This window comes from Nylanderia fulva, unplaced genomic scaffold (assembly GCF_048542155.1).
Source record: "Nylanderia fulva isolate GAGA-0341 unplaced genomic scaffold, ASM4854215v1 Scaffold13, whole genome shotgun sequence".
Taxonomy (NCBI): domain Eukaryota; kingdom Metazoa; phylum Arthropoda; class Insecta; order Hymenoptera; family Formicidae; genus Nylanderia; species Nylanderia fulva.
In genome coordinates, this window is record NW_028189518.1 from 2350872 (window position 1) to 2375996 (window position 25125).

General features: G+C 37.4%; 1 long non-coding RNA gene across 1 annotated transcript in view; it reads right to left on the reverse strand.

The window, feature by feature from the left end:
• Positions 1–25125, reverse strand: part of LOC114932432 (uncharacterized) — a 250280-nt gene that overhangs the window by 217739 nt on the left and 7416 nt on the right. Inside the window, exons 5-6 of the long non-coding RNA XR_003819894.2 lie at positions 23770–23962; positions 23638–23678 (exon numbers count right to left, since the gene is read on the reverse strand). This is a non-coding gene — a long non-coding RNA (uncharacterized LOC114932432). The remainder of the gene's footprint in view (positions 1–23637; positions 23679–23769; positions 23963–25125) is intronic.

A 25125-nucleotide genomic window follows, 5' to 3' on the forward strand; every position in this document is an offset into this window, starting at 1 on the left:
AAGAAGAAAAAAGAAACGCAGGTCAATTTAATACGTGCAGATGGTAAGAATTTTTTTACGATTTACTGTTAACAAATAAAGGATTAACAATAGTAATATTAAATTCTCATTAATCTTTTTTAATAAAAGTAGTAAATACACTGAAAAAAAAATTTTGTTAGATTAACAAAAATTCTGTTCGAAAATGGACGAAACGGAATTCTGGTTGAATCTACCAGAATTCCATTTAATACAACAAATATCTTGTTTGCACCAATAAACTGATTTGTTGTACAAACAAGATGCTTGTTGCATTAAAAGGAATTATGGTAGATTCAACCAGTAATTCCGTTTCGTCCATTTTCGAACAGAATTTTTGTTAATCCAACAAAATTTTTTTTCCAGTGTACAAGTAAAATATGAATAGAATATTCTTTTAATTTAATAAAATTTTGATAAATAAAATTTTCTAACTAAATAAGTGAATTATTTAATCACATTTATATAGCTCAAGAATTATCCATATATCGATAACATATGATTTTATGTATTATATTTACTTATTGTTATAATCATATACAATAAGAATAAAGGGAAAGACGTTTTGCCTTCAGAAAATTTTCTTAGCCTAAGGACACTCTTAGACTTTTACATTTCTCTAGCGCTTTTAAAAGATACCAGCGGAAATAGCATTAAACCTATGCTCTTTTTCCAAAAAGCCGCAAAATATGCGCGAAGCCTGGGTCAGTAAACCGAACAATTACTTAGCTAATAATGGACGAGGGAGGCGATTCATTTGAAATCATTTCCTCTCGGTCACCAGTCTATCGATTGCAATAAAAACGCGCAACAAAGTGACTGCCTGCAGATGGGCCATCTGTCAAAAATGAACTTCGAGCATCAATGAACTTGAAAACCGGGGGCACGACTTATTCTGAATGACTTTTATTGAGTCTCTTTAGCCTATTCGCAAGAAAGAGGCTCCCAACTTTTACCTGTCTCTTTTATAAAACTTAACAAAATTTTTTTATATATTTTTTTAACAATATGATTTAAAGAATTATGTCATATTTAACATATTGTTGTAACATTTTTAATTTTTGTATTTCTATAAAATTTCTAACGTTATTATAAAATTTTTCAATATATAACTTCATGTTCCCATATAATACTAGATTCGAAATATACGTATTATTAGATACTGTATTTAATAATATAGTAACGAAATTATATTATAACAAATATTATTTAAATCTGTAAAACGGTTATTTTTTAAAACGAAAGATACACAAAATGTTGACTCATCTACATTTCCAAATAAAGAACCACTGTCATCGAAAGGTGCAAAAGTGAAGAATGAAAAGGTATAATGTCACCCCGCGCGGCAAGCAATTGGAAAGGGCGACAATAGAAGGGTCCGGAACGCCTTCCAGACTTTAACCGAAATTCGAGTGCACTCAACTTCGAGTTTTCCGACAATACGCCGGCAATATGTCTCCGCTGAAATTGTCGTTTATTTGGGACGTGACAGAATATAGGAAAACGATCGTCACGTAGGCACATAAGCGATCGGAAAGTGAGTTTTACGTGCCTTTAATTTCTCGATTCTCACCGATCTTTCTAATTTGTAACATTCATTTCCTATCAATATATACAGTAATCCTTTAAAATAACAAGTAAACATACTGCTCGTAAACAAAATCGACATAGTCGCATATCTTTCGCATAAAATAATAGTTTTTATCAACGTCGATTCTCCTTAAACACAAAGGCTGCTATAAAAAAGAAGAAAGTATTTTCCCTTGTAGAACGCTCCCCTAGTCGAGATGTTTGGCATATTTGTCACATTCGAGTAATTCTACGATTGTGTGTGCACCTGCCGCGGCACGAGAAAAGCAAGAGAGAGAACACTTTAAGGATTCATGGTGAACACGGAGAATAGAAAGCCGAGCGCGCGTTTGTTCTTGTTTGTTTGTTTCGGATCCGTATCTCCGGACCTAATCGCCCGCGGACCAAAAACTTGCCGAATCTCGGTGGAATTTTCGGGACAGAAGTGAATCTAGATAATAGTCTTCTTCGACTCGCGTACATAGAAACAGTTTGAAGGAGGATTGATGTTGACAGATGAACGACTCGATACAATCGTGAGAAACACTTCTAGACTTTCGACAGCCATTAATTTACGGTGAGTGTTTCGTATAATTTTTCGATCTAACAGATAACAATCGTAATGTATTTTTTACGTCAAAATGTGCGCCAATCATTTTAGCCGTATTAAAAAATATGAAGAAATTTATCAAGTGCGAATATTTACAAATGACTCTCGAGAAAGGAAACTTGAACTTTAATGTTTCGCCGTGCAAGGCGATCCAGTATAATCGTTTCTCAAACACTTAAGAATGGTTTTTTCATGTAAAAATCGCACTACTTGCTCCCCCTTTCTTGGCGGGATTCGCCATATCGCCATTTAAGTACGTCGATTACTTACAACGTCCTAACAACTCTTGACGTGTCCAGAAGTAAAATAATTGCCGTGTGATAAATGAGCGGTGACTGCACGAGAATTCCAACTACCTTCTCGCTAGTACATTAAACTTGTCAAGGTTTTATTGTCGCAAACACTCTGCGAGATTCCAATACCAAGACCTGGCGTTACAAAGATTGAACTGATTGAAGCATGGAAGAAGTTTCGCAAAATAAATTTTTGTCTCTAAAATTCTATAAGTTGATATATATCCCAGAGTACATATACACACATATATTATGATGATAATAAAACCGTATAATGTAGTAAACCTGAGAAATCCTGTATAAAAAAAATCAATTATATCTTCCGTACGTAAATTTATGTTTCTACGACGACAAATACGGATGGAGATTTCCATAACGTGCAGTCACCCAGTATTGTGGAGTCTAAATCCCTGACAACAAGCGAAGCAAATTATTCGGAATTCCATGACCGAGATGTCCGCGAAGATATACACCTCGGTTCCGCCGCGCTGTATTCAGAGTTATACATTCGACCAAGTCGATAAATGCATTTGCAGCTGCATTGTGCGATAACGTACGACGCATATGTGATGTGGCAGGACAAAAAAAAAAGAGCATGTGACTCAACGCGACAGAGGAATCGATATCGAGAGCGGAGAAAGTTTCATACATAATACGACTTGCATCGCATCCACCAAAGTTTCGCATTACTTAATATAGCGGTCTCTGACACAATCTCGGCATGATTAATCTCGAACATGCGTTTAATGGAACGTTACGTAAAATCTGCATATATTGAAATACTTGAAATTATTCTCGAAAAACATATTTTTCTAACGATAATAAATCTTTCGAGATCTCTCAAATTTCGTTAATTCTATTAGTTCGGTCTAACACTTGTCAGTCTACGTTTGCTTGTTACTGAAGATGGATGAGTTTAGAATTGTTTTAGGACTGTGGAAACACTAAGTGTTAAAAGGAGAGAAACCCGTGACGCGATGTGATGGAGAATGATGACAGAAAAGGTCGTATGTGGATTTTCGATCGTTTCTTTTTGTGGCGCAGCTCTATTTCTCACACATAAAATAATCATAAATTCTCGCAAAATTCAAATATTTTATGAAATAACATATTAACATATATTTTTAACAATCTTATAATTATTATATCTTATAGAGATAGAAAGAGGGGGATTTTTTTTATAAATACCTAAAAATATTGTCTTAATATTAAATTTGTATTCATAAAAAAGTACTATCCAAAAATCGCCAACACAAGATGCCATTTTGCGTCTTCTGCAAACAAAAATTTGCCCATCACCAGGCACATGGCATCTCCGACGCTTTCCAAAAGCGTTAAAGCATACAAAACGATTTCGACAACGCGATGAGGCTCGATTCGGCTGTTCACGGATGTTGGATCTTTAATGACTTGTACAAATGAAATTCCGATAAAAAAAAAAAGATGGGCAAAAGTCCGCTATCACGGTGCAAACGGCAGCCACTTATCGCGGACATGATGAAGAGAGTGCAGGGTGGGCGCGTACCGAAATGCAACATCGTCTCCGTCTACGAGACTCCATTTCACGGTATAATGCCGCGTTCTGCCTCGGTAAGATAAAAGCCGCCAACTGACTAACGAGACGGTGTATTGTTTATTTTCCCATTTAGACCACATCGTCGTATATAACCCGCTTATTTACGCGCTCCTTATTGATACGGAGCAGATGCAACGATATGATAATGGCTTTGATGCTGTGGATACGATTCGATCACATATATACAGATGCATGAAAAAAAAATTTTAATCGAAATTTATACTAGTCCTTGTTAATACCGACATAATTGTAAATAATATTACATAATATTTAAATATATATAATACATAAAACTGCACAAAAATGAAATTCTCTTCAATTGAATTCTAATTTATAAATTGTATATTCATAAAAATGTGTATAGGAATTTTTATTTTTAATATTAAAAATTAATCATTGCCGAGTTTCTTCTCGATTTATGTTTATGTCACAAGAGACTTTGAAAAACTGCGAGTATATTAAAAACGAAACAAAAAACTTTGTTTCAGTCTATACAACCGACAAATCCATACAAACGAGAATAAGGAATCACGTATTTTACAAAAAGCATGAAAATGTATTGCGAGTGACGTACATTCACAAGAGCTCAACATCTTCATAGACTCTGAGCGTCTCTTCTGGCGAATCGTTTCCACGCACGAAAAAGCCGCACGGGTTCCCTCTGCGCGTTAATCCAATACTAGTTTTTGCAACGAACCAACTTTCAATGACGTCAACGGTAGCTCATTGTAAATCGATAGGTTCTTCGTGAGCCGCTTGCAGCCGACAGCAAAAACCGAATCTCGACTTCTCGTCTCGATCGTGCCGTTGTCTCCCGAGAGAGACTCACAATTCGCTTCTCGAATAAATATTTCCTATCTCGAATCCCCTTGACTGATCGCAATATATCGCGGAATTCGAGCGGACAACATCATTCAGGCAGGTGCGCGATCACGAAATCGAGACTGAGAACAAATTTTGCCTCGTGCATTTTGCCGACTTATTTTTCTCTCCCGATTTAATGACTTCGCCGAACGATTCACCATACATGACGATTATTATCGAGAAAAAATTTGTCATCAATTTCACGGTTTTATTATTAAATACTGATCGGTAATAACAAAATATTGAAATTGTCCACGTTTAATTTCGAGTTCATTGAATAAATTATTAATTGCTTAACTTTATTCCTATTTCTGATATAATTTTTGATCTACTATTTTCAGTGCGCTTTATCATATTTACTGATGAAGGGTTGAACGTCTCGTAATGTAGCGAAGAAACCGAACGAGAATATAATGCACCCTTTTTGACGAATAGAGGTAGTGCGTTCCAGAACCACAAGCGAGCAATTCGTATACAAATGCGATACTCGAGTGGCGACACTTCATAACAGGGCGATTCAAAAAACTGGTCCAGACTCCCCTATTTTGTTTCACCCCGAGTAGCGTGCTACTCAATATAGAAGGGATGAACGAGTCTTTGTTGCCGCTAACAACAAGTGTAACGGACAAGAGGGTGTTCGCGCAGTGGAAAATCATCGTCTCACAAAAAAAAGAAACTGTTTCTTTCCCTATTAGGTCTCTTAAATCAAGTGATATTAAAATATTTTTTATGCGAATATTTCATAGTTACTCTGACCTATATCTTCTGATCACTAAATTTTCAACTACCTATATTAATAATTTATATAAAAAGATAATTTTTTATTAAATTAGTTTATGTTTTATAATAAAAAGAATTCATGAATAATGTGTATCATATGCTGCACTCAGCACGGTACTATAATCAAGCTTGCAAAATTTATGAAAGATATACCGGTTGTGTTCGTACATTGTCAATAAATAACATTTATAGAGTGACCGGTAGAATATTCTCGCCGCTCCCTATGATTTTCACGTGTTTCTTAACGAGGAACTACCCCACTCGAAGGACGAGTTTTGTTGCGGCAATTGCCCATCTGATAAATGATTCGCGTATTCAAATAATTTCGAGCTAGCTGGGTCTTGTCCCTCGATTTCAAAAATTTTTTTTCTCATCAGAGATGTAACGGACGCGCACGATCTGTTGTTTATGTGCAAAGAGCGGACACTCGATCAAAACCGTTAAAAAATTCGTCATTTTTTTTTTTTTTGAACAAATAATCAGGATAACAAGTTATTCGAGTTATTCAAAATCGCTGACGCGAAATGATGAAGTGAATTGTCGCGTGCAGATCGTATAAGCAACCGCGGATGTTCGTTCGCAAGACGTCGCGTCGCGATATTCTCTCGTCCCTTCGCGGCGAAACGTTGAAAAATGACGGTGCCGCACCGGCGTCATTAAGCTTCATTTACAATCCACACTTCATTATAATACGACCGCATACGCATCGCACAAGGTGGGGATACCCGTTTCAGATTAGTCGAGGAAGAGTAACTAACGACTGGCGGCGTCGACGACACCGAAAAAAAAACTATTTTGCAGCACCGGCGAAAGGGCCGAGAGGAGATGTGTGTGCCGCTCGGGCCCGGGCAATCGCTCATGATTTCGCTGCTTTTTGCTCATCAATTCAAGCCACGTCATCTCCTGGTATACCCCCCGCCATCGACGATAGCTCGCAAGAACGCTCGCGAAGTGCCTGAATACCACCCTCCTCTTATACGTGGATCTCACCGTCTTCTCCAAGCAATTTAACACCTTCCCAGACATTTGCCTGCATCAAGATGTTACGGATAAATTTTTGCTATAACCCTCCCTCTCCACCTTGTAAAGTACATCATAGCATATAGGATATACGCATCTTATTTCGTTTGCTCTCTTGAAATAAATACTTGAAATATATTTTTTTTCTTAATAATAATTTGAAAATATGATTGGTATACCTAATGATTTATAAAAAAGAAAATAAATTCGGAAGAAAAAAATAATATCTCTCCCTTTTGAGAGAGAAATTATGTCAAAGTTTACCACTCTTGTCTTGTGATAAAGAGTTGAGATTTATTCATTCGAGGTACGCAGTCTAGAGGGACGCAGCCCTTCTTTCTGGACCTGAATGGCGGCCAGCTTCACGTTTAATCTCCCGACATTGACGAACACCTGACCGCACAAGCGACACTTTATTGCGCAGGGCAGCACCGCGGGCGCATTGCATAACGAGGTTCGAAGAAAACACCGACAACAACCCCTCAGATTCGGCGAACTGTAACCTCAGGTGGCCGCCGCGATTGTCACGAGGGACATTCACACCCCGAAAAGAAACATTCATGTCCTTTCTCACGACGCGGCGCGACTATTCACCCTTCTTCATCCCCCTGTGATCATCTCGAGTCGCCGTCTCGTTCGCATCATATCGTCTGCTGATTTCATATTCAGATGTTCCATCGACCCTTATTGCGCCGCTGCCGACCCCCCGTCGATTCGGATAAACCCGTTTAATTGAGATCATCCTTACCCGTCAAAGTGTCGCGTCGATCCACGTCCCGATTGAGCAACGGGAGAAGGAACGACCAGATATTCAGATAAAAGAAAAGTTACCCCAGCATGCAGACGAAAAAATTCAATTGTTTCACGCTATCCCGATCGGTTGCAAGTAAATATATCCCGTACTCTCGCTTCATGAGCAATTGTAAATATTACCAGACCTCTCCAACGGTAAAGTCTGGATCTATGCATACATATATGTCGCTGGGTCACGCTGCGCAAGTGGGGCAATATGAGAACGAAAATAAAGAAAATTGAATGAAAGGAGAAATTACATTGCGAGTCAATAAAGTAGCATATATTTAATTAGCATTTTTTGTAATTAAGTGGCCATTTAAAATGAAATATAAGTGTGAAAAAAATTCATATATTTTTTTGCAAATACAACGGTAACTGATAAGTTAATAAATGCGTATCATGTGGCGAAAGTTTTCGAATTTTTCCAGGGTTATGCGATTAAAGAAATATATTGATCCTTTCCATTCATATAAATTAACCGTGATATACTCGCGAATTCATTCAAACAGGACATTTTCGCAAGAGGTAACGTCACGTAGACTGTCATTTTGAACGACGTGACGAAATTGAAGATGTCAAGCGCGTCTAGACGCTGTCTCGTCAAACGTCGACACTTTATCCAATTGGACGATAATAAGTAAGTGTCATTCACGGCCTCGATGGCGGAAATGCGTGTTAACCAACAACAAACCTTCATATGTTCAACTTACGACGATGGAGGTCTCGAACTGATTACTCGTCCTTATCTACAAATTATGCAACAGAAGATCGGTGACACGAGGTAACGAGAAAAAATAGCGTGCTTGTTAACCAAAATATACATTTCTAGAAAGATATCGGTTATTTCTTGTAAACGTAAAACATTTGATATTTAGTTTTTTCTTAATATATAATCGTGGATAAATAATTAAAAAATTTTTAAATTAAATTCTCTCGACGTAAGCCTGTCATAATATTGCCATTATCTTTTCCATTTCTGCATATCACCTGTTGCGATCACATGGCGTTCTCACAATTGCCATAAACTTTCTCGTCGGCCGCAATATCGCGAGCGAATACTGGACTTCGTTTAGGGTCAATAAAGTCACCGAGATATCAGAATCAGAATTGGCATCCGACGAACGAGTCATTCCTTTACTTACGTCCGAGCTGGATATACTGCACCATAACGGTTTATGGTACATCGCGCGGATTTAAGCTTGCACATTTTCTCTCCCGGCGTGCGCGTGCAATCGTTATAGACATGTCACAATCGCGTATGGGCGTCGCGTTCGCAATAAAATCCTTGATATATATTATCGATGAAGTACGAGAGATATTGTATTTACATGCTGCTACCACAACAAGTTGGTCTCGTAAGACCATATTTGAGCGTGTGATATATGCTCGATTCCTTTTGTAAAAAGATTATATATATTTAAAAGTCGATATTAACAATTTAAACGTCATAGAATTCCTTATCATATCTTAATTTTTACACATTGTGTTTTTTCACGGTGCAACATAAATTTGATTTGAATTGTCACAGAGAACAATATATGTATAATAACGTTTAAGATAACAGACGCTGAAATTTTTACGATATTCTTCAAATTTTTATAATAATTGTATAATGTTCTGCGGAAAAGACAAAGTGCGGACAAGAGTTACAGCATTGTAAATACTGCATATAACACATCATACATTAATGCATCGTGCAAAAAAAATCTGATTTATCTCACGACATACTACAAAGAAAAAAAGCACCGGACGACTTTTCATGGCGGAGAATTACTTTCTCGTAAAGCCGCGTATATAAAAAGACGGTATACATATAATATACGCGCTTCTCTCGGATGAAAAAGAATGAGAGAAAGCAAGAAGGCGAAATGTGCGAGTCGCGCAGGACACCACTCGGCTTGAATTACAGGGTTCTAAAGACGTAGGCACCTGTCGTGATTTACAATCGCGAAATTATGGTTACACGATCGGTAACGATACCGCTCAAACGCGCGCGCTTCGGTCGAACCATTATCTTTGGCTGGGTCCCCCACGAAACCGCGAGATATACGATCGAGCGCGAGTTACGAGCACGGTGACGACGAAAATCGGCAACACGTGGCAACCAATTACGGCTCTCGCTCGAGAGGAATCGTATTTTTCTTAACAATACTAATCAGGATAGTGTTAAATTTCAATAGCAGTCTTTAATTATCTTAAAGTAATGAGTTTTTAATTATAAATCATTGGAAACAAAAAATAATAAATAAATTTCAAAATCACAAATAAGTCACATTCTTCAGTCTGCGAAAAATTCTAGAATTTCATTAAAATTTTAATTCGACATTTCGTTACAAAGATATAGTAGTAGAATACATTAATCGAGTTTAATCAGATTCAAATATTTTTTTCGATAAAGATATAAATCCCCGAAAGAAAGGTACACGCGTAATAGCGTGTAATACAAGTCGTAAGTAAACCAACGTGCGTCTTTACAAGAGACTCTCATATGTTCGATTCGAATTTTTATTACGAGCGATGTTATCACGTCTTATATACCAGCGTACAAATTCATTGATAGCTCCATCCTATCTTCCTCTCAATTTGTAATATACAAGTCTTAATAAATAAATTCCCTCTACCGTGGAACTCGTTGAAAAAGATACAGCAAGATTAACAGAAGCGTCGAGGGAGGGCAGCGAACAGAGAAAACGACCGACGAGAAAAATCCTGGTCCACGCAGGAGGAGTACATATACAGACGGGGTTCCGCGTGCGTTGCTCGGGGACGAAGATGGCAATGAGGAAGAAAGGAGAGAGAACAAGAAGAACGGGGCTCCGCAATCTACGTTTCCATCTCGTGGCGCGCGCGTGTCCATCGGTGCTCTCATCCTGGCTGGTGAACCGCGGACAGGGGCCTCGTGAGACGAGGCCACCTGCCGGTCGAGTCAAGACCCCTTGCACCCCCTCGACCCCCTTATCGCCGACGATGTGCACGGGCACGAAGTGGGGCCCCAGAAGATGCACCCGAGGACCCAACCCCTTTCCAGGCGAGCGCACTTCTACGGCATTCTCGCGTTATGCTTCTCGACCTCGGTGATCCTCACGGATGATTATATAGTGAGCATGCTGGCAGGACCGCAGCCTCTCGAATGTAGCCACGAGGAGACTCGCGTGCACCGCGATCTATCGCGTTTTAATGATCGATCGACAGAAACGTGCCGCATCGCGAGATTTAATGACCGCAAGTTGAAGGAATATCAGTACTTACGCATCTGATAGATTAATCGCTTGAACATACGGGGAAAGAAAAATTGAAAGCACTTTGCAATTTCTTTTTTCTTTTTTTATAGTTGAGAATCGAGAGGATAAGAAAAATATAAGAAATAATATTGTCATATCTTTCTCTTGCACTTCTATGTCGTGGAACGAAACTGGTTACATTATTATAATATTAGCATATGTATGTTAATAAATTTTGCGAATCAAATTCTAAATGAAGGATATCTAATTATATGGAGAAAATCTTAAACCGGGGAAGTGTCGATCAATTTGTTAATATCCGTACGGAGAAACCAGTGTGGAAGATATGCAATCTTCTCGGCACACCTCAACCCTCGATTATAGTTCGTAATATCCCGATAATTTGTACGAGTAATTTCCTGACACAGGTGATAATCTCCCACGGAAATAATCCGCGAACGTGACGCCATTTACACGCTGCTTCCTTTAATCGTGCTTATATTTCACCTATAAGCCACCTGTATTTCAGTAATCTTAAGAAATAAAAAGTACCAATTAAAATCATTGACATAGTGTAGATTTTAATAAATATATAAATAAGAAATTATTAAATATAATATATATAAATCTCATCGGGGGGATATTTCGTTCACTCGTATTCTATATTTAAATTCCTAAAATTAAACTATATATAAAATAGCTTTCTGTCTGTTTCTTGTTTATAAGATATTTTCTCTATCCCTCAGTCTCTCACAAGTTTCTTTCTATTAATATTTAATACACACGTGAATTTTGATACTACGAAAGATCTTTTTAAGAAAGAGAAGAACTCTGCACGTACACACACACACAACGATAAAGGAGAAAGAGGAAATATCCCTCTGGGGGGACCCCCGCTAGGGTGACCCTGGGTGCCCAACGCAGTAAATCCCTCGGTGGTTCGAGAAACGCGAGACCCGTAAATTACGTACTTTGCTCATGCAGAAAGGATCGCGTTCAGGTGCAGAGGTCAGCAGAAATAATGACGGCGTACCCGGGGAGATGATCTATCCCGTAATATCTCACGGCGTGCCTCGCGGCCGTCACGAGACGCTCGCTGTTTCTCGAGCGATTTTAAATGGGCTCCCTGTCTTTTGACAGACAACCGCGAGTAATCTCGTATCCCGTGCATAATCAAAATGAGATTTCTTAATGCTGATATCAGGCAGATACGGGAAGCGCGCAGACGTCAGAGCTTAGAAGCGCAATGTCATAGTATTGGAATTAATCCCTTGTGGCATAAATTCTCTTTTTCTCTCCCAGAAAGATTTTTCTTTATCATATATCAATTAAAAAGCTATTCTTACTCTATACTTTATAGAGAGATAAAATAGTGACAAAGTTTTAGTAATAATAAACTTGTGCTAATAAAAAGCAAATAAAAATAATAGATGTCACGAAGAAAATCTATGATAATCTATATAAAAGCTAATTTCAATATATTTTTCACTAATAAAATTAATAAAATAATAGCCTGTCTACAAATATTAAAACTGTACCGAAATTGAGAGTCAAAAGTCCGAAGAAGAAACCTGCGTTTATTACGATTGTATCGAAATTACATTCTCCTCTCTCTGTGATTCATCTTCCGACAAATCTCTCCCTCTCTCTCTCTCTCTCTCTCGATAGTCTTTCTCTCTTTCCTTTAAATCTAGCCGCCAGCTTCAACCATGATCGTCGTCGACTCTGTTGTAATCGCGTCGTAAACGGGTGACAAAAGGAATAATATGCACATACATCCGTCCGCGACGACTTCCCACGTGTCTGACATTTCATAAATATTTACACGATTTCACTCATTCACGCCGCGTAGTAGGGATTCACCCGTATGAATCTACTCTTTCGTATACAACAGATCCACGTGACAGTATTCGCGACACGCGTCGCGAAAAGCCTGAGAACTCGAGTTATTTACAATCTTCCTGCAAGTTGCACCACGAACATGCACATGTCAATTATTATTAGAAAACTGACCTCGAAAAAAAATCTTACAATACTGAACACATCTATTAAAAACTGATATATTCTTTCATTTAAAAAATTCTAAAATTTTGTACATGTACGATCGATTTTATAAAAAGTTTAATAACGATGTCACATTATCGCGTGTAGAAGAAATGAAACGTCTTCGGAGAAGACGGCGAGCAGCATCAACGGACGACGGAAGAAATATCTGTGACGGAAAAAAAAAATGGTCCATCATCAACCGCGTGTCACGCTAACGTTTTCTACCGTTTCGCAAGCTGCCACTTTATAGTACCGAGAACAAGGCGAGGCTGAACAATTTTTGAGGTCAAGTTATTTTTCAACGGAACTGCTTCGGTCTGCTTACCGCGCAAGCTCTCGCGAACTTTTTCTTCGATCATCTTGTCTCGTGCCTCATCTGATAACGTGACATCACGATTACATGGGAACGAACGCCACCGCCGGCGATCGTAAAGACCACCGGCGGACATCGAAGTTGCAGATTGTGCTCAGGGACGCATTCTTCTATTTTATGCTGACAAAAGTTGTACACGAAACGTCGATTTTACGTCAATAATCTTCAAATAATAAAAAAAAGTCAACGCATTTAAAAGGCATAATTACATTACCTTTTTATATTTTTTCTATTAATAAAATAAGTCTTCGTAAAATGACTAATTATAAAATAATGAATAATTTTTTAAACAATTCAATTAAATAATAAAAATACAATGAAAATTGACTCTATTTGAATAGAATATCTAATACTTTGCATGTAATTTTAATAAACAAAATAAAAAATTAATGGACGAGTATGTGGAATATAAAGTTGCACAAGTGAGCACGAAATTATAATCGTCCCTGACGCTGCCAGCCACAAGAAACGCTATCGATTTCGAGGTGGATTAATCGAGAAATTCGCAGTGGTCGCTGACGCTGCATACCACGATATGGATCAAAAAGAAAAAGAGAGAGAGAAAACTGCAGATCATTTTACACGCCCGTTAATGCTCTTGTAACGGAGTGTTTTTTGAATGTAGACGTGCATCGTTGATACGCCATAAAAGAGCGCAATAAGTTAAAAGATAAATTATACTCGCGGCCAGCACGTAATTACTTTCTCTTGTCAGTTGCAAACATATATTTTCCTATACTAATTCCCTTACCACTTCATTTTAATAATAAAAGCACGAAATAAAAGATAATCTGTCAACTTTATACTGGAAATCGTAATGGATTCGCGCTATTGTTAATTTCTTTTTTCTAGGAACCCTCAAGTAGTAGTCACCAATCGAAAGGGATATGCAAATTCTCTTTAAAAAAAAAAAGGGAGAAACTAGAATCTTCACCATTGACTGATCGGTGTATGCAAATTCCGTAATGACGGCTTAGCCCAAGCATCGTAACGCGTGACGTCATGCTGTGCTGAGAAAGTATCAAAATGATTTTGATAAATTCGAGCGTTAGACGCCCTCCCCTTTGCGCGGCGAAAAGACAACATCCCATCTATCAGTATTATGCCAGCCGTGAGAAGATTGGGGTGATTCTTTTATTTGAACCTTTATAACGCCGAGATGTATCTTAAGTCGGAAGACATTCGTACCTAAGATTTTAATCGATGACGGCCAAATATTTTATAAATTACATTGTAGTTTGCAGATATAAATTTACTATTAGATAGTAAATTTTTACGCGCGCGAATTAAGTTCTAGCTTAATCTCAATTGCAATTATAAATTAAAATTTAAACTAAATTAAATTCTTATATTAGATTTGTGAAACAATTTAATGATAGAGATTCACTTTCAATACTATTATCGGTAATAAAATTTTTAAAGAATATATATTATTATTATTATTATTATTATATGTGCGACACGACACATGGCTTTTATCTTTCGCGAATAAACTCTCCTTCAGTGATGATGAAAAAAGTGTCGATCATCATGAAACATCGGAATATTCGACCTTCGTTAGGTGACATTGATTTACATTTGAATAGGATTCCTGGCTTGAAACCTTCGTCGCGTCGGGAGCGAGGAAAAGAGAGAGGAAAGATAGACGAGTACAAGAGAGGATTCCCGAAATAGCGAGAGGTAGAGAGGAGAGAGTAATCTCGCTACACCGGAGTCATCGCAAACTAATAGACGTCTGATTGCGATTGCCCGCGAGAGAGTTTTGACTCGTCAGTACAAATATTTATCTTCATCCCCGTGTGCATTCACGCACAGCGAGCGGTGCATTAAGGCGCCGATCGCGCTATCGGCGCATATAGATGCATTAATCTTGATCGGCGCACGCAACATATTCATGACGAGCGAGCGCGGCATATACGCGGGGGGTTGAATCAATATTTAACTTATTGCAACTGGCCGTGGCGCTGATTAATGGACTTTGTTCTAGGATCAAAAAGGCTAGATATTTCAAAACTTTTTTCACACGTTATAGCGTTGAAATATTGAGATTCTATAAAATTACGACTAATAAAGTATAAAGAAAATACGAAAAGATTAAAAGTCTTTTGTGTATTTTAAACATATGTTGAAATTTAAAATCTGAGAAATTAATAGAAACAAATATAAAAAGTATATATACGGAAAGAATTTTGTCTTAAAATTTATCCTGTAAATCATGATAATCGTGAGACAATATGGTATTGGAAGAATTTTGAGTTTCTCTTATTAAATATTTACCACTCTAAAAAAATATTAATATGTACATAGTAAATTTTACTATAAGCATAGTAAAATTAATCAAACATATTTTATATCTTATGTGATAGATATTAATATTTTTATCGTAAATATTTAATCAGAGAAACTCTTATAAAATTCTTCCAATATCATATTGTCCCACGATTATCATGATTTTCTGGGTAAATTCTAAGAAAAAATTCTCTCTGTGCATATATACAAATTTCAGTTTTTCTTTAATATTTTTAATACTTTTATATTGTATTTACTAAGCATACGTATATAGAATTCTGCCAGCAAACTTGTTTCTATTTTTAAACGTAACATACTGAAGTTATGATTTGGAACCCACGCACGATAGTTTGATAGATAGTCAGATCCATATCCGGGTCAACGTTGCGTACCCGTAGGATGCACATCGATGCACATGTATGCACCGGCAGTTCGCTCTCGTATCTTGCGCGGTACAAGAATTCAATCAAGAGATTGCACATACAATGAGTAAACGGTGATAAAATTTTCCTCTTACATATAATATGAATGCATTTTATACGAACAAAATGCATGTTTTAATAAATAAACTAAAATAAATAAAATATCAAAAAGATAACAAATACGACGAATTATTTAAAAATTTTCAAAACTGATAAAAGGACTCAGGATTTTATACGTACGAAGCAAATCAGACTGGATTTTTTTTTCGAGACTTCGCGAGATGTTCGATCGAACAGCGCTGAGATGCAACAAGACATGAGGAAAAAAGCCGCGCGCATTGTCAACACAGTTCGAGAGAATCGCAGTTCGAGGCTGTCCAGCCGTAACAAATTGTAACTCCGGTAGCCGGACGCGGTGTCGCGTCGCGGCCACGGTCCGTGTGATTAATTGTAACGTCGCTGCCGCATGCCCGGGCGATTTTTTCCACGAATTATTTGCATGTCAAGACGGATTGATGGAAGCGCGCCGAAGGGCCGCCGTAGCGGACGCATCTAAATGCAACACGCGCGAACGAGCGTGGAAGCGCGCCCTCGGCGAGCAGAACATCGGCGCGTTGCGTCGCGTTGTTGAATTCCCAAGGCAAGAATTTAACTTTCAAATGCACCGCGCATCGAAACCGGGTGTGCCGCGCTTTCGAGAGCGCATAATTTCCGCATGCAATGCGAATTTCCGCGATATTGCCGCGCGATACATGCACCGCGCCTCTCGAAATTCCTTATCAATAAAGAATTATACAATTCCCTTGCGGAGAATATTTTTTTTATCGCTTTTCCAATACATTTAAAGATTGTCTATCTTATATTATTATATGCAATTTTTGTGATAATATATATAAAATATATAATTTTAGGAATTATGTCTAATATATAAAAAATAGGATAAAGAATATGAGATATAATATCCTATAAAATATATGTCAATAATTAGGAAGTAAAAGAAATAATTTTTTTCACAATCAAATATATACATACATCTCCTAAAATACAAGAGCACACGACAAAAATATGAAGAGGAAATACGTAACCTTTCGTTCGACCCAGAGTGTAGGATGTGATTTCGCAAGCAAAAAAGATACGACCGTCTCTCGATTTTTTGCGTTATTGGCGCACATTGGAAGATTCGGGAGTCTATAAAGAACAGGCGGAAGACAATGCCACGATGCAACTCGCAAAGAGACAAAGCCTCCAACTGGCGGTCGGCCACGAAGATGATATCACCTACTTTACGAGCCTGCAAAGGATACTTTATGCCCTATTCCGATCGCAAAGGGTTCGACGTGTGCGCGTTTATCTCGCCAGTCCGATGATATAAAAATATGCAAATGTCATCCCGCTGAAATATCTTTCTCGTGTTTTTCTGGCACCTTTATCCTCTTATTTTGCATCGAAAAACAACGCGAATTTCGGTTATATAAATATTTAACACGTAACTACTTCATAATGATGTTAATTATAAATTATTAAATTTTTATCAAATTACCATTTATAGCTAAATGAATTCTACAGCTTTCACTTGCACGTACTGTGCGTCGATCTACCCGTTCATGCCCGGGCAACTTAGTTACACTCCCTTGTATAATATAGTCTCATATATCCGCCTACGTGATATTCAATCAACCGAGACTCTAATCTCAAATAGCGTTGTGCGTACGTTTATCTCGCTACGGACCCATCATGTCAAAAAGGAAGATGCGCGCGGCCGATTCCTTTTTAAGTACGTCAGATCAATCGGTGAATCAATCTAAAATCAATCATGTAGAGCGTGCACGACTATCTTGGATAAATGACTTTGAAGAAACTTCCAATCATATTCCTACGCGAGATTTTGTACTAGCAGAAATAAAATAGTCAATTCATCATAATCACACATTTATCGTAATTCAATTTTCTATTTATAGTAGGTACACATTTTTTACGCGATAACTTACAAGTCAAATGCATAATTCTTGTACTATATAGCTGTTTGAGAGACGACATATTGAAAGAATAAATAAAAAGTACACATTCGAAGATTTTTGTAGATTTCTGTGAATGAAAGCCATTTCTCCTGTCATGTCTCCCCGATCAACGAATCAAACAATGACAGACAAGGTAAATTCCATCACGAATCTTATTCCCACCAATTCGTGTGCGATTGACAATGAAGCGACAACCTCGAAAGGACGTTCGACATCTTGCAAGCCTATTCAGAATGTATGACGATCACGTAACTCATTTCCTACAAGATAACGTCATCATGGAATTTCATTATTGAAACGATCGAAGGATCTTTAAGTAGCGAACCCGAGCGAACCCTTCGAGTCAATGGCAAGGAATCAGTCCCGCTGACTTGTCTCGAATATAAACATAATTCGTGAGACTTTGAAATTAGCTAATCGCTAAGTAAAATTAAAAATGTAGAAAATTGAAATTAAGAATTAAGATAAGAAAATTCTTAAATTTTTAAAAATTGTATAAAATAATAATTTCGAATGTGTTAAAGAATGTAACAAGTGAAAAATATAATATAATATATAGAATAAATAGGGATGAACGACTCTTTCTTTTTTCATTTTTTTACACGAGTTAAAAATCGTGATAGTTCTCGAAACATCTTAGAGTTTGCTCTTTCGTTTAGGTAAACCTGTCAGACGTTAGCATCACGAAAGCAAATGCTTAAGTCATGATTAGTTCAAATTTACAGCTGAGCAGCAACTGTAGCAGCATTGGATCCGCGTTTCGAAACAACCCGCCACGCCCTTACTCTTAAATAGCATCAACTAGACGCGTGTGTCTTTTAACTCTAATTACCACCTCGACATCTGCTTTTACGACGTTAGCTTGTCCATTAATTTCCATCTTTGAACAGATGCGTTTGTCTTTCCGCCTGCGCCAAACGATAAATCATAGCCAGCGAAAATATTTTTTCATGATCTCCGGTTTTAACATTTCCTCTTACATCCTCTTACATTATTTCTTACATCATTCATTTTTTTGTCATGTTCCAAATTCCTCGAAAGCCTTAATGATATAAAAAAAATTCTGCTCCGTAATTACGTAACAGTTACACGATCTATCGGAATCCATACTTTTTATATTCCGAGCTGGTAATATGAAAGATAAAAGTTATATGTTCGTCGCGAATCGAGGAGAAACGAGGAGAATCGAGAAGAATCGAGGTGGCAAACATCCCGTCTGCGTCAATTTTTGTTTTATAGGCAGCAAACATTTTTGTTCGATCGAAGAAGTGGTCCCTTGAATGGATCCACTTAACGAGCAATCGAGACCGCCCTTCCGCCCTCGAATACGGCGAAAGGAAGACTCTCGAAGCCCGGGCAACAATGGGTCCTCATCGTTCTCTCTTGTGATTCGATGTATGTTTGACGGACGTGAAGATGGCAAGCCTTTCTTTAATTTCGAGCGTCTGCATAGCGAAGCCTTTTTATAAAGTATCAATAAGATATCACCTGCTTAAGACATTAACCTCGAAACATTGACGCTATTCGACCAACGTCAGTAATATATATATATGATATCTATATCGTATATATAATCCCCTACATATCATAAATAGCGAAATAAACATAATTTGAAATTATGCATTACCTCACTTATCCATTAATCTAACAAATATCGAGCATTTAATTTTGAACACGATACAGGATGTATAATACGCACAATTATAACGATACTAATAATTATTGTCCATTGTATGAGAAAGAAATTACGATACAAAAAATTGATCGCAGTGAAAATACAGAACATAACATACATACATCATGATCGTGTTAGGTGGAGGATCCTGTTAAAAAAAGCGAGAATTTGTTCGAGTAACGAGACGAACGTTAGAACCAACGATCAGCCATGCCCACTGTTATAGAGAGCCGAAATATGTCCATATTTCATTCCAGGCGTTCACCCTGTCCCGGCGTGAATTTATTAAACAGCTCTTAATGTGTTGCGCCTAGTAACGTGAAATAAACGAGCACGGTCAGCTACTCGATACCCGTTCAAACGCCCACGCGTGCTGCTCGCCTCTTCTCGAACGAATGCTTCGTCAACTTCGAAAGGACGACGATGACGACGAGACGTAACGAAGTGAGATATCCAAGATAGACCGAGCAAGATTAGTGCTATCCTCCAGCCATCGTCATTTTTTATCCCATAAGACGCGATAACGCTATGTCGCAAGAAATACAGCAGCCACGATTAAGTAATCCGCCCACCCTTAATTTAAATCCATTCTCTGTTCCTTCGTAATGATGTAACAAAAACATTACGTTGATTTTTTAATTTCTCATTAAATTATCGATTTAAATGAGAGGAAAGAGATATAAAATACAGATAAAATTTACCACAATAAAAAATATTAATATATCTACCACAATACGATATAAAATATGTTCGATTAATTTTACTATGTATATATTAATATTTTTTATTGTGATAAATATTTTTAATCAGAGAAATTCTTCCAATATCATACTATCTCACGAATACCATGATTTTCAGTAAATTCTGAGAAAATTCTCTTCGTATGTAAGTAACAAAATTTTGTTTTAAAATAAAAAATAAATAAAATAAAATGATAAAATCAAAGGGGAATACCGAATCATCTCTAGCGACGAAAGAGTCAATTTTGTTCGCACATATGTGTGAGCTGTTCAAAAGTGGTAAACCGATAAGATCTGTGCATTTAGTGAACAGGACATAATGAAGAGGCACGCTCGTTGACATTCCGATGTTTTCGATAGTCGCGCATCAAGATTGCCTTCTTTTAGTGCCTGGACACAAAGGACACTCCTCCTGCACGTCTATCCCGGTATATTGACGCAGCGTTATCGATCGATGCGCTCGAACATTCAATGTCACGGGGTTACGATTCTCCCGCTTTTAGGACGTGAGAGATTGTGAATCGTGACGGTTAGATTGATCCCCGAGCAATGACAATAGCCCCGGTAATCCTGCGCAAGCTTATCGTGCTTTCTATCGTGCTACAGACATCTGTAATTTATTTCTTGCACGCACTTCTTAAGACGCATCGAGGCTACTTAAGTCATTAGGAATAATTAAATTTCCAGGAAAAACGTACGAATATCTAGTCGTTTCATCGTATATACATATATTATCTTTACAAAACTAGGACGGAACTCGCTTTTTATCCTTGCTATTAAGCTCTAATCATCGCGCCACATCGTATACTGATTGAAATACAATTTCTTTCTGTTTTTGCCCTCCCGAATCGAGTTTATGTAATTAGGAGGAAACGCGTAAAAAGGCGAGCCTTGAGAGTGAGAGAAAGAGAGTGTGTACGTGCGTGTGTCGCCGAAAGAGAGCATAAATCCCTCGTTTACAATGCCAGTCTGCTCGGCACACGTGTCCACGCGAGTGAACTTTGCCGCGCGGATGAATGAAACTCTTTGACGAACGCGTTCTGCTCGGTCGGAGGAAGGCAGGCGGACGCTTGTCTGGCCTCCCGTTCTGGGTTATCGTCGTCACGGTGCCGGTTGTCGTCGTTGGTGTTCCCGGCTTCTCGCAGAGAGCAACGGTACCGCCGTAAACAGTAGATCCGATTATTAACGCGCCTCGCGCCTCGCACAGATTTCTACACCACCACCATTTTCCGGCATTGATTAAGCATTCGCGTGTGTCAGTCGCGAAGAAAACAGGAGATTATCGTTAACTTGGAAGCCAAAGAAAAGATGCACAGAATTTTCTCTTAGTATTTACCCTATAAAAATCATGATAATCAAGGGACATTATGATATTACAAAAATTTTATGAGTTTCTCTGATGGCAATAAAAAATATTAATATCTAAGTACCACAATAAGATATAAAATATGTTCGATTAATTTTACTATGTACATAATAATATTTTTTATTGTGGTAAATATTAATCAGAGAAACTGTTATAAAATTCTTGCAATACCTTATCGTCCCACGATTACCATGTTTTTCAGGGTAATTCCAAGAGAAAATTCTCTCCGTGTAATTTATATTGTATTGTAAAATATTTACTCAGAGTCGTTGAATGACATTGGCATTTCATACATCACACACCTGTACAAGACCAAGACACGTTGTTAGTTACGAGAAGATAAGGACTCTAATCATCGCGTATATCGATCGAATATTCAGAACCATTCTCGAGAGACCTAAAGCTCTCTCGTCGCAGTGCATAATCCCGGCACTGAAGAACGCAACGCAGCGCAGCGCAGCGTTAATGAACAAGCAACGCAACGCACTGCTGCGAATGAAAGAGGAAGAGAGAAAGAAATACAACGGCGCAGCATCTTTTATTCATTTCACGACAAGGAGCGAACATCGGCAGCCAGCGCGCCCGCCGTAACATAACGTGGCTGCCCACGTGCGTCTCGCCACATATTGCATTTCCGGTTCGAGAAATGTTATAACGCCGCGGCTGGAATTCCCGCGTCTGCTATCGCGATTTCCTGTCTGTGATCTATACTGCTTCTTCTCCCTCCTGCCAAATTACGCCGCGTTTGTTTCTCCCGTATCATATCCGCGATTTATCGCGAGTCTTCCTCGCCGTTTTCTCGATTTTGGAATGAATTATCAACGCGAGACGTAAATTTCAGCAACAGCATACATTTTTTACAAGTTTTGTTAGTATGCCAAGGACGCGATACATATGTATTTTCGATTATATTGTACATTGAAATAACACATACAAGTAAGCGAGATTTGTTGAAATGCAAAATGCACCTTGGACATTTTTTTCAACTTACGGACGCATGTTTGCTTAATTATAACTTTGAACAGCGGCGACTTTGCAGCAACGATATGAAAAACCGTAATGACTTAGTCATGAATTGGCTCGTTACGTTTTTATATTCAATACTCTCTCTTCCTCTTTCTCTGACCCAATTTATTTTAACTGGCCTGATACATTCGATTACCCGAATTATGCACGGATATTCTGATCGAGCGATCCACGACCGGATCCATTAGTAATCTCAATCTCAACCACTGGTTTCTCCACCCACCGGAATACGCAGTTAAGCAAAAAAGACGATTTTGTCGCAGCATCGTCTTCACCATACCGAAGTAGGCGTCGATGAGATAAACGCAGGAAATCGTTAGAAATGATGGGACTAGATGCATTTCAACAATTTAACAATTTAACTACGATTTCAATCGAGAGAAAAGAAAATACGGCTGTTACACGGCTGATTTCTCGGAGAGGTTTAATGTATTCTGATTTGTTAGAAAAAGAAGAATAGATGTGCATCATAATAATTTTAAGTTAACTCTCAAGATAATCAATGCATGCATTTATCATTTATATGAAATTCAAATATAAGTATTCGATTTTAGATCATTTTTGTCGCAGATGTATGAATTACTTTAGTAAGTATACATCTAAAAAATATATGACGCATCCGCATAATAATTTATGTTTAATACCACGTATGTACATTCAGTATTTTAAAAAATATAACACATAAATAGTATACATATATTATATAGTATGGTTAAAATAAAATATTGATGTATATGTAACTAAGTTGACGTTTCAGTATGTCTCAAAAGACATTTTCGTTTCTGGCCAAAACTATTTGTTTAAATTATCAAAAACTCTAAAATTATTGAAAATAAAAACAAAACTCTTATTTATCAGTTTTCACGAAATAGAAAAGATGCCATTTATACACCCCCATTACCGCTACAGAAATGTTATAAACAATTTCTCACTCACCGATCGGTGCAATGCGAAGTTCTAGTATACAGCAAATTGATCTGAAAACAAAATATTCAAATTATATATATACATATATATATGTGTGTGTGTGTGTGTGTGAGTGCATTTCTTTATTTTTATTTTGCATACCTCGCAGTTGTCCCGTTGTTGCCCGATGCCTTCCCGGGCCTCCTCCTCCTTTCTTGGTCCTTAGCACTCACGACACTCGCGAAAATACGAATTACGATCGCCCGACACTTTACACGGCACTCCCGATACGCAATACTTTAGACGGCACTCCCAACGCGAATCGCACGCATATTTCGCGCATATTGCACAATATCTGTGAACAAATAAAATACATACATATGTTAAAATAATCTTATTATTTCGCATTTATAACATACATATATATATACCTATTGATTTTTTGAAAGCTATTTTTATTGAAAGTAATTACAGCTTCAATATTTTATATCATATATTTATTACAACATACGTATAAATATTTTTTCTTTGCTAAACAAATATATTTTCTTTATGAATTGTTAAACAATTAATTTAGTATTCTGCATAAGAATATTTCACATCTGCATTACTGTTTCAAAGACGTTTATATATAATCGCTATTCGTTAACCGACGATGAGAAACGGCCGCCCGTGGTGCGTTGTATCCCTAATGCTTGGAATGGATTTCATGACGATAATTATTTCACGCACTTCCGCGGAAGGTTTTCGCTCGACTCGTATACGGGGCCGTATATTGTGACAGTTACGACGATCCTTAACGATCGGATTAATTTTTACGGCACCGTAGTGAAATGGAAGTACGCACATGCGCGCCGTTGAACCCCTTAGAGTCGTGAAACTTCGAGACGCCTTGAAACATCATGCAGCCACCTGGCTTTCATTTCGTTTTTATTATTCAGTTATTCCGCAAGAAAGTAGCCTACCTTCGACTATTGAATTATGTTGAATTATGTTGAATCTTTGATAAAAAAATGTGCGGTTTTATTGTAAGGTAAATCGCGTTATCTAAGTCGCTAGCCTACGAAATTATTGCTTGCTCGCGTTGTATGCGATTATGTACGAAATTTTAGTGCCTATCGCTAATTGTTTGATTTGTACTGTTAAATATTTAATTTTTGGATATCACACACATTTAAAATTGTTTTATTATTATTATTATTATTATTATTGAATAGATTTTTTTAGTTAAATTTGGAAATTTCCAATAATTGGCAGTATTTAAATGTTATATTGTACTTATATTAAGGCGGATTTCTTTAATTATTTATTTACAGAAAAGTATTTTTGAATATATTTTCTAACACGTTTTAGCAATAAAAAATAATGTATTTGTTTATATCTCGTATCTTTTATTCTCTCTTGTTTTCCTTTATCATCTCTTTATGATTTCAGTTATAGCGACACACATCTTTGTGTAACAGACAAAATTGCCGGCCGTGAGAAAGTTCACGTAAGATCGTCTGTGGGAGAGTTGAC